This window comes from Narcine bancroftii, chromosome 1 (genome assembly GCF_036971445.1).
Source record: "Narcine bancroftii isolate sNarBan1 chromosome 1, sNarBan1.hap1, whole genome shotgun sequence".
NCBI lineage: Eukaryota > Metazoa > Chordata > Chondrichthyes > Torpediniformes > Narcinidae > Narcine > Narcine bancroftii.
This window is the reverse complement of record NC_091469.1, coordinates 42,697,866-42,714,233: the sequence shown is the minus strand read 5'-3', so window position 1 is coordinate 42,714,233 and position 16,368 is coordinate 42,697,866. Positions and strand designations below refer to the sequence as shown.

At 39.2% G+C, this 16,368-nt stretch overlaps 1 long non-coding RNA gene across 2 annotated transcripts in view; it reads right to left on the bottom strand.

The window, feature by feature from the left end:
* LOC138757514 (uncharacterized) overlaps positions 1 to 16,368 on the bottom strand; it is a 58,623-nt gene that overhangs the window by 17,475 nt on the left and 24,780 nt on the right. For both annotated transcript variants that reach the window (XR_011353640.1, XR_011353641.1), the window contains exon 3: positions 9,462 to 9,578. This is a non-coding gene — a long non-coding RNA (uncharacterized lncRNA). The remainder of the gene's footprint in view (positions 1 to 9,461; positions 9,579 to 16,368) is intronic.

The following is a 16,368-nucleotide window of genomic DNA, read 5'->3' as shown; positions in this document are numbered from 1 at the left end:
TGAACAGTATCAGTTACCAGATTCTTGCTCTAGTGCTTTAATTACTGTAATCCTGAAAAATGATAGAGACCCGTTGAAAATGTCTTCGTATAGAACTATTTCTTTATTGAATGTTGATTATAAAATAATAGCAAAAGTGTTAGCAAATCAACTTGCTAAGTATTTACCCAAATTGATACATGCTGATCAAACTGGTTTTTATTAAGAATAGAAATGCTTCAGATAATATTCTTCAATTGATTAGTTTGGTCAATGCATTTCAACAGTTGGGCTTGATGCGGAAAAAGCCTTTGATAGGGTCGAATGGGATTTTTTATTTATAGTATTGGAGAAGTTTAAATTTGGCCCTTTTTTATTAGTTGGGTTACAGCTTTATATATTAGGGTAGTGACAATGGTCAAGTTTCATCATCATTTAAATTGACGCGTTCAACTCAACAAGGTTGCCCATTGTCACCAGCTCTGTTTGCATTGGCTATTGAATCGTTAGCTCAAACAATAAGGCAGAATGAACAGATAAGAGGGATGAGAGCTATGGATGAAGAGTATACATTTAATTTGTTTGCAGATGATGTTTTGATATATTTAACAAACCCAGAACAATCATTGCCACATTTATGGGAATGTTTATTACAATATGGAACTTTATCTGGATATAAAGTTAACTGGGATAAGAGTGAAATTTTACCAGTTGGAGAAGGAGATTATTCGGAGTATAAAGATATTATAAAACTGAAATGGTCAGATAAAATTAAATATTTAGGAATAATTGTAAATACTGAGTATCAATCTTTATACAAGTTAAATTATGTTCCATTATTAAAAATGATTAAAGCAGATTTAATTAAGTGGAAAAATCTTCTGTTAACTTTAATTGGTTGAGTTAATTGTATTAAGATGAATATTTTTCCTCTTATTCAATATTTATTTCAATCAATACCATGTTCTCTTTCAAAGAGTTTCTTTCAGGATTTAAATAAAGTTACGAGAGAATTTTTATGGAAAGGTAAACTACCACCGGTAGTATTAAATAAACTTGCTTGGAAGTATGCACTAGTTGGGCTTCAATTACCTCATTTTCAAAATTATTATGAGGCATCCCAGTTGAAATTTATGGATTGGACCATCCCCTGAGTTGGGCTAAAGTTGAGATGGCCTATATTTCTGAAGTCGAGGTCTATCAATTTATATTTTGATGGAATGTAAATTTGTTGAGGGAATATAATATGCCGATATTAAAACATTTATTAAAATTATGGATTAAAAAATAAGACTTTAGGATCAAAAGTAAATTGTCAATTTTAACTCCATTATATAATAATCATCTTATTTCTTTTTCAATGTTTAATAGTCATTTGATGAGTTGGGATTCTAAGGGTATAAAAACATTACAGGATTGTTTTGTGGAAGGACAGTATCTTTCTTTAAATCAATTGAAAGAGCATCTTGATATTGTTGAAAATTCTTTATTTATTATCAACTTTGATCTTTGGTGAAAAATATTTATGGTAGAGAGACGATTTTATCTGTATTGACAGAATTCGAGTCTTTGATTTCTTCCACACCAAAAAGGGGTTATATTTCTGTTAATTACCAAGTATTACAAGACAATATGAATAAGTCGGAATGGGAGAAGTCTAAGCTTAAATGGGAAAATTATTTAGCTTTTGTTTTTCCTGAAGACTATTGGGCAGATACGTGTCATGATAGTGTTACTGTGAGAAGCAGAGGTGCCTTCACAGATTTCACTCGAGACAAAAATTGAGAACAAAGAACATTTATTTTACAACAGTGCAAAGTTGGGTGCTTCCCCTTACCCTAGGAATACACACACATACTGGGGCTTACTCTACTTTTTATACATTCTATTTCAGTACAGAGGTACCTCCCCCCTTAACATTCTTCTGCCTCCTGGATTGGTTTAGCATTAGGTAATTCTGCCAATGTGCAGTTTGTGTGCCTTTCTGTGTGTAAACTTGTTTACCAGGAAGTGTCATGTCTTTGTTCTTATTCATAAATCTCAACCCCCAGGACTTGCTAAATCTGTCTACTTGCTGTAAGACCCCTATTCTATTATACTTGCTTAACCCTTCCTCACACTCCATTCTTACTCCACCCTTATTCAACCCATCATAATTCATTCCTATTTAGCACTTGCTTGACTTCCCTTATTCCATTATCCCTTCACCCTATCCTAATTCATTCCTATTTAGCAATTGCTTAACTTCCCATATTCCATTATCTCTCACATTACTAAATTGACGAATGTGTGGTATGGAATGGTTGATTATAATTTTCTACATCAGTTGTATTTAACACCAGAGAAATTGAAAAAATATAGTTTTAGTAATTTGGGTTCTTGTTTTAGATGTGGTGTATGTACTGGAATTTTTTTACATGCTGTTTGGTCTTGTGTACATGTACAACCATTCTGGGATGAAATTAAGTTAATTTTGGAAAAATTATATAATTTTAAGTTACCATTAGATCCATCTATTTTTTTAATGAGTTATATGATTCCTTTAAGGGGATTAGGATTGGATAAATTTCAAATTGCATTTATATATTTAGTATTGTCTGTAGCTCAAAAATGTGTAGCAAGTACATGGAAAGATAATATAGTGATTAATATAATGCAATGGCATAATGAATTGAAAGCTTGTATTGTTATGGAAAAAATTACATATAATCTACATGACAATTATTCTTTTTTTGTTTATAAGTGGTTATCATATTTGGAATATAAGCATTTAGATATATTTTGATTCATTATATACTTTTAGTTTCTGTTTATATATTTTTAGCTCTCCTTAAGAGAGTTGGCTGATGGGGTGGTGGAGGGAGGGAAAACGACTTGATCTATTTATTTATTTTTTTAATGTATATATACTCATAAAATTTTCTTTATGCAATGTATTTTGTATTACTATTAATGATTCTTCAAATAAATAAAGTTTTTAAAGAAAATAATGATAAGCTAAGGTGTGATTCCATTTTCATGTTTAAAGATAATTAAAAGTAACTTTTGTTTAAGTAACTATTTGTCTTGGTGAATATCTATTGCTGCTGGGTTTTGGGGTCCTCTGGGCTTGTAACACTAGACAGTGATACAACTGTCTTTCCACGGTACAGCTGTAGAAATTTGCGAGAATTTGGTGACATATCAAATCTCCTCAAACTCCTCATGTAGTGTAACCACTGGCAAGCCTTCTTTGTGATTGCATCGAAATGAAGGCTCCAGGATAGATCTTCAGAGATGTTGACACCAGGAATTTGAAGTTCTTAACCCTTTCCACTGTTGACCTCTTGATGTGTACTGGTTTGTGTTCTAATTTCCCCCTCCTGAAATCCATAATCAGTTCCTTAGTTTTGCTAATGGTGAGTGCAAAGTTGTTGTCATGACACCACTCAACGAGCTGATCTATCTTCCTCCTGTATGCTTCCTTGTTGCCGCCTGTGATTCTTCCAACAACTGTGGTGTCATTGGCAAATTTGCAAATGGCATTTAAATTGTGCCTGGTCTTGGGCAAGTAGTGCAGTGGGCTAAGCACACACCCTTGAGGTGTGCCTGTGTTGATTGTCAGTGAGGAGTAAATGTTGTTTCCAAGTTGTATAGACTGTGGTCTTCTGATGAGGATATCAAGGATCCAGTTGCAGAGCAAGGTACAGAGCCCACATTTTGAACCTTGTTGGCCAGTGCTGAGGGTATGATGGTGTTGAAAGCTGAGCTATTACTGTTGTTTAGGTTATTCAGGGCTGAGTGGAGAGCCAGTGAGATTGCATCTGCTGTGGTGGTAGATGAATTGCAGTGGGTCCAGATTTTTACTTAGGTATGAGTTAATTCTGGTCATGACCAACATCTCAAAGGATTTCCTCACAGTAGATGTGAGTGCTCCTGGGTGATAGTCATTAGGGGAGCTCACTCTTTTTCTTAGGTACTGGTATGATTATGAAGCAGGTAGGAACTTCCAACTGCAGGAATGAGAGATTGAAAATCTCCATGAACACTCCAGTTAGTTCTTTGGCACAGATTTTCAGTAATCTGACACTTTGCAAGGATTTAACCTCTTGAAAGGCGTAATGACGTTGGCCTCAGAGACAGATATCACAGGGTCATTAGCTTCTGCAGGGATTCTCATTGGTACCACTGAATTCTCATTTTCAAAATGAATATGAAAGGTGTTCAGCTCATCAGGTAATGAAGCATCACAGCTATTTATGATGTTCGGCTTTGTCTTGTAGGATATAATGGCCTGTATTCCATGCCACTCTGTCTCTAACTTCCCTCAGAATTGCCTCTTTGCTGCTGAGAAAGCCTTCCCTAGGTCATACCTGGACTTTCTATAGTGATCTGGATCACCAGTCTTAAATTCCATTGACTTTGCCATCACCAGTTTGTGAATCTTTTGATTCATCCATAACTTCTGGTTGGGGTGCTCACTGAATGTGTGCGTGGGGACATTTGATGGAGTTGTTGAAGTTGATGATAGCTATGCCATATTCATTCAAGTTTGAAGATGGGTCCTTGAATATGGTCCTGACCACTGATACAAAGCAGACCTGTAGGTCTGCCTCGCTCAATAATACTTTCATCATCTTCAACATTGGTGTGGTAGTCCTCAGTCAGATCAGTGGTGAATTCCTTCATCCCCTTATGCTTTTTTAAAACCTATTTTCTCACTTTAATGAAAAATACACATCAACTTCACATCTCTTACTTTTGGCATTCTTCTTTGAAGTTTGTGTTCTAGGGAAAGTGGAATCAGAAAATGTTTGCTTTTCAGATCTTGGAGTTGCTTTATTTTTCCCTTTTGTGCTGACGCAACTGCGTAAAATTTATTTAGGGCAGATATTCGTGGAACAGATCTGTACCAAACCTGCCAGAAAATTTGTTAAGCATTCCATCAACAGTGTCCAGATTCTGAGGAGGTTTATCTAGACCACTCACATATCACTTTAAGTAATCCATATGCCATTGGTGTTCTGTGTTTAGTGAGGGATTGCTTAAGGTGGTATGTGAGTGGAAAGGGAAGGTTGAGAATCACTGCTTTAGACTCAATTGTTACTGAAATATTTTGCTTGAGAAAATCTGCCATTGGCTCATTTCCTTTGGCGTTATGAAACTGTGCACACAAAAAGTCAATCAGGTAGGTTTTCAAACTTTTTCTTTCCACCCATATGCCACCTTAAGCAATCCCTTACTAATCACAGAGCACCTATGGTATAGGGAGTACTTAAAGTGTTTCACCTGACAACTGCTGTGTTGTTGTTTCGGTATTAGGGGTTGTGGTCTCTTCACTTGATACTTCACTTAATATTAGTGTTGCAGACTTTGCTGGTATTAAACCTTTTTGCTTCATCACATCTTGTGTCAACCAGATGTGAATTCTGTTCCTCCTCAGCTGATTGCCAGAGTCTGTCTTGACAATGTATGATCTTGGTGTCTCAGCTTCTCTGATGACCTTTGCTGGGATCCATGTTTTCAATATTGGCTCTTGAAGATGCACATGCTGCCCTCAGAAGAGTTCTGGCAATGTTTGTTTTAATGCTGGTGCCCTTCTTTTTGTGGGCCAGCCAGCTTCTTCTGGTTTTTTCCTGGTCTTCTGGAGGATGTATTTTGCTTGGCAGAGTTTTTTTTAATATCTCCTGCCATTGAGAGGTTTTGCCAGAGACTTCATATCAGCCCTCAAAGTTGTTGCTCATAATGAAAGAAGAGCTAGGTCTGGGTCTTCTTTAGTTTCATGACACCTAACTAGTGTGTGTTTCACAGTTTGCGCTTGTCTTCAATGAACCCATGACCTTTGGGTTAGTATGGGGATGGTGTAGTGATAACAAACCCATACTCTGCTGCCAGGTTTCTGAATTCCTGTAATGTGAACAGTCTTCCAGAGTCACACTTTACTTGCTCGGGTATTCCTTGTTCAGCAGGGAGCACTCTCATTTATGAGGTGATAGTTGATGCTCTCAGGTCTTCCATCCTTTTGACAAATGGAAACTTAGAATAGTAACAGGCTACTATTAAATACCACTCTTGATTCTTGGTGAACAAGTCTGCCCATATTGTGTGCCAATGGCCTGGCAGGTACTTCTGTGGAAATCATTTCCTCTTTTTGTTGTATGTTTCTGTACTTTTGGATATCTTCTTCATCTGAATCTCATAATTGACAGAGATCAATTGAAACTCCCAGCAGCTATCTATACCTAGAATTGCTGGTCCATCTGTGTCTACCATATAGAATGTATAGAGGATGTCCTTTCTCTTATGGCAGCCATTGATCTTAGCTCTTCCCAGCTGCTTGATCTTGGATCCATCATAGGCAGTTAATGTGACATTTGCTGTTTCCAATGCACTGTCTTTTGGATACCCTTTTATTATGGTCTCTGGGAACATCTGGCAGTAGAGTCTGAGTGTAAGGATGTTGCTATGTGATCCAGAATCCAGTTTCAGCTTTAGGTTAAATATCGTAGGGTTGTTCGGGATTATTCACTGAATTTGGATCCTTGTGTGTAACTCATTTCCTTCTTTCATCTCACCCAACATCTCATGAAAGTGTATGTATTCTACATCCAGTATCTAAGTATCGGAGTCCTCATTGTTGTTTCCTTTTACGTGGTGGATCTTCTATTCTTTTTTCTTTACAGGTATTTTCTTCATACCAGACGCACATCTTTTCTGAGTTATTTGTTTTATCACAGGCTCTACATTCAGAACTGTATGTGGGGCATTTGTTTCAGTCATCAAAGGGGTGTTGCCTGCCACACTTCCTGCAGGTCTTGAGGACTTGCACTTTTCTGAATGTGTTCTTTATAGCATCAACACTTCCTTCTCTTTGCTGTGGGTGGGTCACATAGATAGGGATTTCATTTGCATCTTCGTGGCTTCAAAGACTCTGGCTGTGTCTATAGCTTCAGCCAGCTTCAAGCTATCCTTCCCTTTAAGAGACCTTAGTACTTCGGGATGGACACTCCCCCATATTAGTTGATCAACTAATCATTTCTCTATATCCTTAAATCTGCATTTTGCAGCAACAACTTTAGTCTAGTGAGGAAGTTATCAACAGTTTCATCAGTCTCTTGCATTAAGCCTTGAAATTCATAACGTTTAATTCTATGATCATGTGAGAAACAGAAGAACCTTCACAGAATTTGCTCAGACAAAAATTGAGAACAAAGAACATTTATTATACAACAATGCAAAGTTGGGTGTTTCCCCTTACCCTGGGAATACACACACATACTGGGGCTCACCCAACTTTTATACAGTTCATTTCAGTGTAGAGGTACCCTCCCCCTTACATTCTTCTGCCTCCTGGATGAGTTTGGCATTAGGCAATCCTGTCTGCCTACGTGCTGTTTCTGTGAACTTGGAGGACCAGGTGGTATCCTGTCTGTGTCCCATCATGTCATTTGTCCTTATTCACCTGCTTTTCTCCTTATTCACACCTTCCCAACCCTCAGGGCTTACTAACTCTTATATGCAGAACTTGCTAATTCTGTGTAAGGCTTACTAATTACATATGCGGAACTTGCTGATTCTGGTCTAAAAGGCTAGAAGTCCCTTATCTTATTCAGACTAACTTCCTACATCTATTAATACTGGTTTTATTCATTACACATATATCCATACTAGTTTTCTTCATCTTTCATATTTTCATATTAGTTTTACTCATCTCTCACAATCAGACCTGGGTTCAAGGGGAGAAGCAAACTTTGCAAATAACTGCTCTGGATCATTTTTCTTCACCTCTTTAAACTCCCAGCTATTAAATGTCAAGGCCTCGCTCCCTTGTTCACAGAAGTATATAACTGACTTTTTCCCCTGCTGTTACATTTTTAAAATAGCTTTTGAATGCTAAATTGCACTTTTGTTGAAAATTTTTAAATGATTCAACAATGTCTTCAGCCTCCCCATCCATTATTGGGTGAACTGCTGTGGCTCCAGCCATTTTTTTCAATAATGTTTTTTCCTCTTCTACCTTTCGTATTTCAGTGACTTACAATCAATTGTATGACTTTATTCTTGTTCTCTTATACTGTTGCCACCATGTTATGTTTCTGTTATGTCTCTTTTCAATCTTCTTCAGCATGATGATGAACCAAGCCATGAAAGACCCCAACAATGAAGACGCTGTTTACATCCGGTACCGCACGGATGGCAGTCTCTTCAATCTGAGGCGCCTGCAAGCTCACACCAAGACACAAGAGAAACTTGTCCGTGAACTACTCTTTGCAGATGATGCCGCTTTAGTTGCCCATTCAGAGCCAGCTCTTCAGCGCTTGACGTCCTGCTTTGCGGAAACTGCCAAAATGTTTGGCCTGGAAGTCAGCCTGAAGAAAACTGAGGTCCTCCATCAGCCAGCTCCCCACCATGACTACCAGCCCCCCCACATCTCCATCGGGCACACAAAACTCAAAACGGTCAACCAGTTTACCTATCTCGGCTGCACCATTTCATCAGATGCAAGGATCGAAAATGAGATAGACAACAGACTCGCCAAGGCAAATAGCGCCTTTGGAAGACTACACAAAAGAGTCTGGAAAAACAACCAACTGAAAAACCTCACAAAGATAAGCGTATACAGAGCCGTTGTCATACCCACACTCCTGTTCGGCTCCGAATCATGGGTCCTCTACCGGCACCACCTACGGCTCCTAGAACGCTTCCACCAGCGTTGTCTCCGCTCCATCCTCAACATCCATTGGAGCGCTCACACCCCTAACGTCGAGGTACTCGAGATGGCAGAGGTCGACAGCATCGAGTCCACGCTGCTGAAGATCCAGCTGCGCTGGATGGGTCACGTCTCCAGAATGGAGGACCATCGCCTTCCCAAGATCGTATTATATGGCGAGCTCTCCACTGGCCACCGTGACAGAGGTGCACCAAAGAAAAGGTACAAGGACTGCCTAAAGAAATCTCTTGGTGCCTGCCACATTGACCACCGCCAGTGGGCTGATAACGCCTCAAACAGTGCATCTTGGCGCCTCACAGTTTGGCGGGCAGCAGCCCCCTTTGAAGAAGACCGCAGAGCCCACCTCACTGACAAAAGGCAAAGGAGGAAAAACCCAACACCCAACCCCAACCAACCAATTTTCCCTTGCAACCGCTGCAATCGTGTCTGCCTGTCCCGCATCGGACTGGTCAGCCACAAACGAGCCTGCAGCTGACGTGGACTTTTTTACCCCCTCCATAAATCTTCGTCCGCGAAGCCAAGCCAAAGAAATGTTTCTGTGTTACTTGGGAGGCTTCTTAAATAACTTAGAAATGTGAGATTCAAGTAACAGAAGAGATTTTACTTATTGATGTCTTCCACCATCTCAGGAAACTGTTCACACATTCATATGCATATACATACGCCCCACAGTGGTACACTACAGTTACTACAGTGAGAAGGGTATTTTCTTAGGTGTTTACAAAATAGTTCACATTATCCTGACTAAATAACAGCTTTCATACTTACTTACAGATAACAATTTTCTTTATTCCATGTTATTCGTGGTTGTGGTTGGATTTGAACCTGTATCATGGGTTCTGGAAAACTTGCCAAGTCATTGATCCACAAAGCTACTGTAACCAATTTCCTGGGAGGAAAACATAATAGAAATGACATTATGGCTTATATCAAATTAATTGATCAACACTGGAAAATATTAACTTTACTTAATACTTATTATGACATAGATGGAGGCCATTTACCAGGGGAGCAATCTGATTAGTTCTGTGCTCCTTGCTATATTTTAAGTTCTTAAAAAAATTATATTAGGCACACAGCATGCTAACAGGCCCTTCCGGCCCATCAGGTGGTGCCACTAAAATACACCAATCAATCTACAACCCCTGTACGTTTTGAAAGAGGGGGTGGTGCAGAAACCACCGTATCCAGGGAAAACCCATGCAGACATAGGGAGAACATATAAACACCTTACCCACAATGCTGTATTTTTGATACCCCTCTGGCTTATTCTCTCTCAGGCATGCCCATCAAATTCCCTTTGATTGTTTTTGCTACATGAGGAAGTGATTTATGGTAGACAATTAACTTACCAATATATCTTTTGGATGCGGGAGGAAACCAGAGGAACTGGGATATGAGGGAGCCTAGATTCCTAAAACTGGGAGGCAGTGATGCAAAATGTTGTGCCACTGTGCCACATGTAAGGAAAGACAGCTCATTCAATGCTCAATTTAAAGAGGTCTCAAAGCAAACACATGTAAATAATGCGCCTTTTCATTTCCATTAAGACAGAGAGAAAAAAAATCCCTTTCTCGCATGTTGCAACAGAGCATTTGTTAGTGAAGTTTAATCCAACAGCTGCACTGAAGCCATTTAATGGCTTCCCAAATGACACCTTGTGTTAATACCTCATTACTATTTACCTCACGCATGAGAACAGAAGATATTTGCATGTTAAGCCATTATGTAGCCTGGTTGAAGTCTATGCTGCTTTGTCAATCAGCTAAAATGGATAGAATGAAGGTTCCAATTAAGCAACTTTAAGAGATAAGGTTATTTAAAAAATATTTTATTTTAAAAGACTCAAGAAAATATATACAAATAATATAAGACATTTTCTTATCACACAATATAATATACGGAATCTGTGGTCGGTGCGCTGTGCCGCGAATGAAAAAACAAGCAAAATTTAAAAAAACACACACACTGAAGCTGCAAGTGAGTTGAACCAACCAAATGACTTTACTGAAACTCACCGAGAGCTTATCAGCACCACTCCCATGATCCTTTACCCATCCCACCCCACCCCCACCAGGATCAGTGCAAGCCATTACTCAGTTCACTTGTGGAGCAGTGCAGCTCACTGCATGTCCAGTATTTTTCCTCCCTTTCCCGGATATTAAATAAACTATGAAAGGCAAAGGAAAAAAAAGTAAAAATGAAAACACTCGTCATCTGTACTACACTCTCTTTATTTATGTGAGGACAGTTTGTATTCATTTCTCTGGGTGGGGCGAGGGGTAATAATAGATTGTATCTGTGCATCTATGTGCCTCAGGTACGTACTCCATCATGTAATACTAAGTTGAGAGTTGGAATTCCACACAACAACTGCACACTTCCTGGCTACTGACAAAGCAATCTTCGCAAATTGAATTTGGCGTTTAGATAATCTAAACTGTACTTCACTAATATTTCCCAGAAGGAACAATTCTGGGTCTTGTGGAAACTCCACTTTTGTAATTTTTGTAAGATGTCCTCCAGGTCTACCCAGAAAGATCTCACCTTCGTACATAGCCAGGTGGAGTGGATAAAGATTCCAACCTCTACACCACATGTGAAACACATATCTGAAATTTCTGGCTTTGATTTATGCAATTTTTGCGATGTGAGGTACAACTGATGCAGGAAATTGTACTGCCCCAGCATGTTTCTAGTCTTCCCACCAATTTTCATTAATCATTGTACCCAAGTCTGACTCCCATCTCTCACTCTACCGGTATAATGCTGGTTTCAGGCCCTCACTCTGAAGTAGGAAATACATTCTAGAAATAAACTTAAATGCATTCATCTGTTGAATTAGAATCTCCAAGTTACTACACTCTGGCAGAGTCATTGTTTGTCCTAATTTGTCTCTTAAGAAAGATCGCAATTGTAGGAAGTAGAAGAATGTTCTATTAGATCATCCGAATTTAATCCTCACTTGCTTAAATTATATTAGTTGCCCCTGATCATAACAATTCTCGATACATCTGATCCCTTTCTGGCACCATGTGACCAGGATTCTGTTGTCCAGCATCATGTGTATTAAATTGTTCTGGGACAAAGGTGTAATGGGAGGCAGCCTCACTTTCAATCCACTACATTGATTTATTTTTTGCCATGTCTGGTACATATGTTTTAATATGGGGTTATTTGTCTTTTTGGAAATTAATTTAGCATTCCATTTGTACATAAACTCTCCTACTGTCCTTATCCCTATCGCATGTGGTCTAATTTGTGCACAAGAACGGGTCCCCCTCCCTCAAACAGTGAGGTGATAAACCTCACCTGGGACACACAATAATATTTTTTGAAATCTGGCAGTTTTAGACCCCTTAATTTGTATTCCAATGTTAATTTTTCCATGGAGACTCTAGACTCCTTCTCAGTCCAGAAATAGTTTCTGACATGTTCATTGAGGATCTTGAAGAAGCAGTGGGGCAATGGAATGGTAAGCGTTTGTAAAAGATATTGCAGACTTGGCATCACCTTCATTCTAATGTTATGGGCAGAGCTCTCCATTTAACCAAGTCCTCCTCTATCTCCTGGAGCAAAGGGGCATAATTTAACTTATTTATATTGCTTAAGTATTTTTCAACTCTTATCCCCAAATATTTGATGCCTTCCTGTTGCCACTTAAATTGGCTTCCTTGTTCATAGGGTCTGTAATCCTCTTTGGTCAAAGGCATAATTTCACTTTTGTTCAAATTTATTTTAAATTCTGAGACCTCCCATAATCTTCCAGTGTGGTCTTTAGTTTGGCCAATGACCCTCCAGGATCCATCAACTATATTAACACATTGTCAGCAAAAATAGATTGATTTTGTGTTCCATCTGGTACCCCTTTATGTCTGCATCCTGTTGAATGGTTTTTGCCAGTGGCTCAATAGCCAATATAAACAGAACTGGTGATAAAGGACAGTCCAGTCTGCTAGATCTACTCAGCGGGAACACTGGAGATATTTGTCCATTTAAGGTAATTTTGGCTTGGGGTTTATGATACAATGTCCTCACCCAATTTATAAATGTTTGTCCCAATCCAAATTTCTCCAGAACCTTAAACAGGAAGTCCTATTCCAACCTTTAGAAGGCCTTTTCTGCATCCAAAGATACAGCCCCCCCCCCCCCCACCCCCACCGGTCCAACCCCACTGTGCCAAATGTATTATATTAAGCAATCTAGCTACATTATCTGCAGTTGGCCTTTTTTGAATGAAGCCACCCTGTTTCAGATTCATCAATTTCTCAAATATTTTTCCAACCTATTGGCCAATGCTTTTGGTATAATTTTATAATCTGTGTTCAATTGTGATATAGGCTTATAGGAGGAGGGTTTAAATGGATCCCTATCTTTTTTTTGGGATCACCTTAATAATTGCTGTCAAAAAAGATTCCAGGAGAATGTGTGTTTCTGCCACCTGATCCATCGCCTTCATAAGAAGGGGCATTAAAAGGTCCTTAAATTCTCTATAAAATTCCACAGGAAACCCATCTTCACCCAGAGTTTTATCTGCCTGTGGAGTGCTCAGTTTGTTCAATCTCCTCTCGAGAAAGGAGTATCCAGTCCCTTTTACTCTTCCTGATCCAAATTTGGCAGTTCCGATGCATGCAAGAAATCATCTATTGTAGTCGGGTCCCCCTCTGATTCTGATTTATACAATTCTTTATAGAACTTACTGAATGTATCATTTATTTTTGGCTTTATACAAAAATCTTGCCTTCCCCTGTTTGAATCGCATTAATTGTCCTTGAGACCTTTTCTGCCCTCACTTGCCAGGTCAAGAGTTTGTGGGCCTTTTCCCGCAACTCATAATATTGTTGCTTTGATCTTAAAATCAACCTTTCTGTTTTGTATGTTTGTAATGTATTGTATTTGAGCTTTTTATTTACTTAATCCCTGTATTTTTCATCAGACCCTGATCTTTGATATTCTTTTTCCAATTGAGCTATGTCTTGTTCCAAATTGTTAATTTCCTTCATATAATTCTTTTTTTTAACCCTGTAGAATATCCAATTATCTGGCCCCTTAAATAAGCCTTTACCGTATCCCAATTTAAAAAAAAATTATTAGTAGAGGGGAAGTTCGTCTGTCTGAGTTCAAATAAAACTACAAAATTCCGGTTTTCCCGACAGCAGTGAATTTAGTCGCCATCTATATGCTGTACCTTGCTTATTTGACATTATAATTGTCAAGGTCAGGGGTGAATGATCTGACAGCAGCCGAGCCTTGTACTTGTACTTGTGCCTTCCAACTGGGCTGACACCAAGAAAAAAACCAATTCTAGTGTAGCGGTCAAGTTGTCTTGAGTAAAAGGAATAATATCTTTCTCTTGGATTTCTTTGGCTTGGCTTCGCGGATGAAGATTTATGGAGGGGTAATGTCCATGTCAGCTGCAGGCTCGTTTGTGGCTGACAAATCCGATGCGGGACAGGCAGACACGGTTGCAGTGGTTGCAAGGGAAAATTGGTTGGTTGGGGTTGGGTGTTGGGTTTTTCCTCCTTAGCCTTCTCTAAATATCTATAAGGTTCAAGTCTTTAATGAAGGCCAGAGTGGACTATGCCCCCCAACCCTCACCACCTTCCTGTCTGATTTATCCATGACCAGATCCAGACAAAAATTGTAATCTCCTCCAAATCAATATATTCTCATTCCTATCAGCTAGTTTCAAAAATATTTATTACATAAATTTTGCATCATTGAAATTCAGGGCATATACATTCATGAGTGTCCAGGGCTCAGAATATATTTGACAATGTATCATTATGAACCTCTCTGCTGGGTCAATGTCCACTCCTTGGACCAACATTGGAACATTCTTTCCTATCAAGATTGCCACTCCCCTGGCATCTGTTCCTTCTCTCCCTGTCTGAACCTCCTTTATTCCCTTTCAAATCAACTTTAACAATGAATATGACAATATAACACATAAATAATAAAACCATACATCATGTAACCATAAAACACTATAACATATACATATAACCCCATCAATTATTATGTAACAATATAACATTATAACAAACTTCTTCTTTGGCTTGGCTTCGCGGACGAAGATTTATGGAGGGGGTAAAAAGTCCACGTCAGCTGCAGACTCGTTTGTGGCTGACAAGTCCGATGTGGGACAGGCAGACACGATTGCAGAGGTTGCAGGGGAAAATTGGTTGGTTGGGGATGGGTGTTGGGTTTTTCCTCCTTTGCCTTTTGTCAGTGAGGTAGGCTCTGCGGTCTTCTTCAAAGGAGGTTGCTGCCCGCCAAACTGTGAGGCGCCAAGATGCACGGTTTGAGGCGATATCAGCCCACTGGCGGTGGTCAATGTGGCAGGCACCAAGAGATTTCTTTAGGCAGTCCTTGTACCTTACAACCTCACAATCTATCATAATTATTCCCTTTAATAACATATATATAAAACACCACCATATCTTGCAACAATATAATATATATACAATCCCATAGCCCTTTAACAAATATAACAATATAACACATAAATAACCACAGAAGTCCACATAAATAATATAATCATATAACAGTCCATTATAACTCTCTCCAATCATAACATAAATCATCGCCTCCTTAGCATCCTTAAAAAAATTCTTTTCCCCTCCCAGCTTTGTTATTTTCAAGGTGGCTGGGTGAAGGAAGACATATTCTATCCCCTTTTCCTTCAATATCATTTTGACTGGGTCAAATTCCTTCCTGCAACTCATGAGTGCCGCACTAATGTCAGGGAAAAAAAATACCCTGTCTCCCTTCCGCATTGCTGGACCTCCCCTCTCTTTGCTCCCTCCACCGCCCATAAAATTCGTTCCCTTTCCTCGTAGCGAAGAAGCTTAACCAGGACTGAGCGGGGCTTTTGACCTGGAGCTGAGCAGGGGACTCCCTCAATTTCTAAATTATCAATTTTATTTCCACCCAGCACCTCCAAAATCTATTTTTTAAAGAAACCCACCAATTTTCTCCCCTCCTTCACCCCCACCACCTTAATACTATTTCATCTACTGTAATCTTCTGAAATGTAATCTTATCCAAAATTCTTTTCACTTCCTTCTCCCATATTTCCCACTCATTCTCTCTTCATTCCATACTCTCCTCTTCTATTTCCATCCTGTCTTTCACCACTGATAAAGGTAGTTTATCCATTTTTCTTTTATTTCATTTAACCCTCCCAGTAGTGTTCTTTTCATGTGTAATATAGTTCTTGGTTAGTTGGTCCCACCCCCTCTATTTCCTTTTCCTGCCTCCTTTCTAACCCCATAGTTTGTTTTCTCTGTCTCTTCTTTTCTGTCTTCCTCCTCCTCCTTCTGATTCTTTCTGGCTGGAGTTACTTCCAATCTCCATCCTCTTTTCTCTTCTTTGCCCATGGAGCTTTCCGGAGCCGACGTCTCTCTCTCTGATCATGCTTCATCATTGCTCCTGCTTTTTTTCAGGGTCCTCTCTGCCACCGTTGCCATCCCTCCTGTGTTTTTCTGTCCCTCTATCGACTTTTGAGTCTTTTTTAATGATTTCCCCACAGCCATCAATGTTACTGACTTCTCCCTCACTGCCTGCGGGATATTTTTTCTTGTGAGGGAGTTGCGACCTCTGTTTTTCTCACTGCTTTGAGCCTGGGATATTACTGCCAGTCTCTCGACATACTTCGTGTTCTTCCTGAAGCTCTT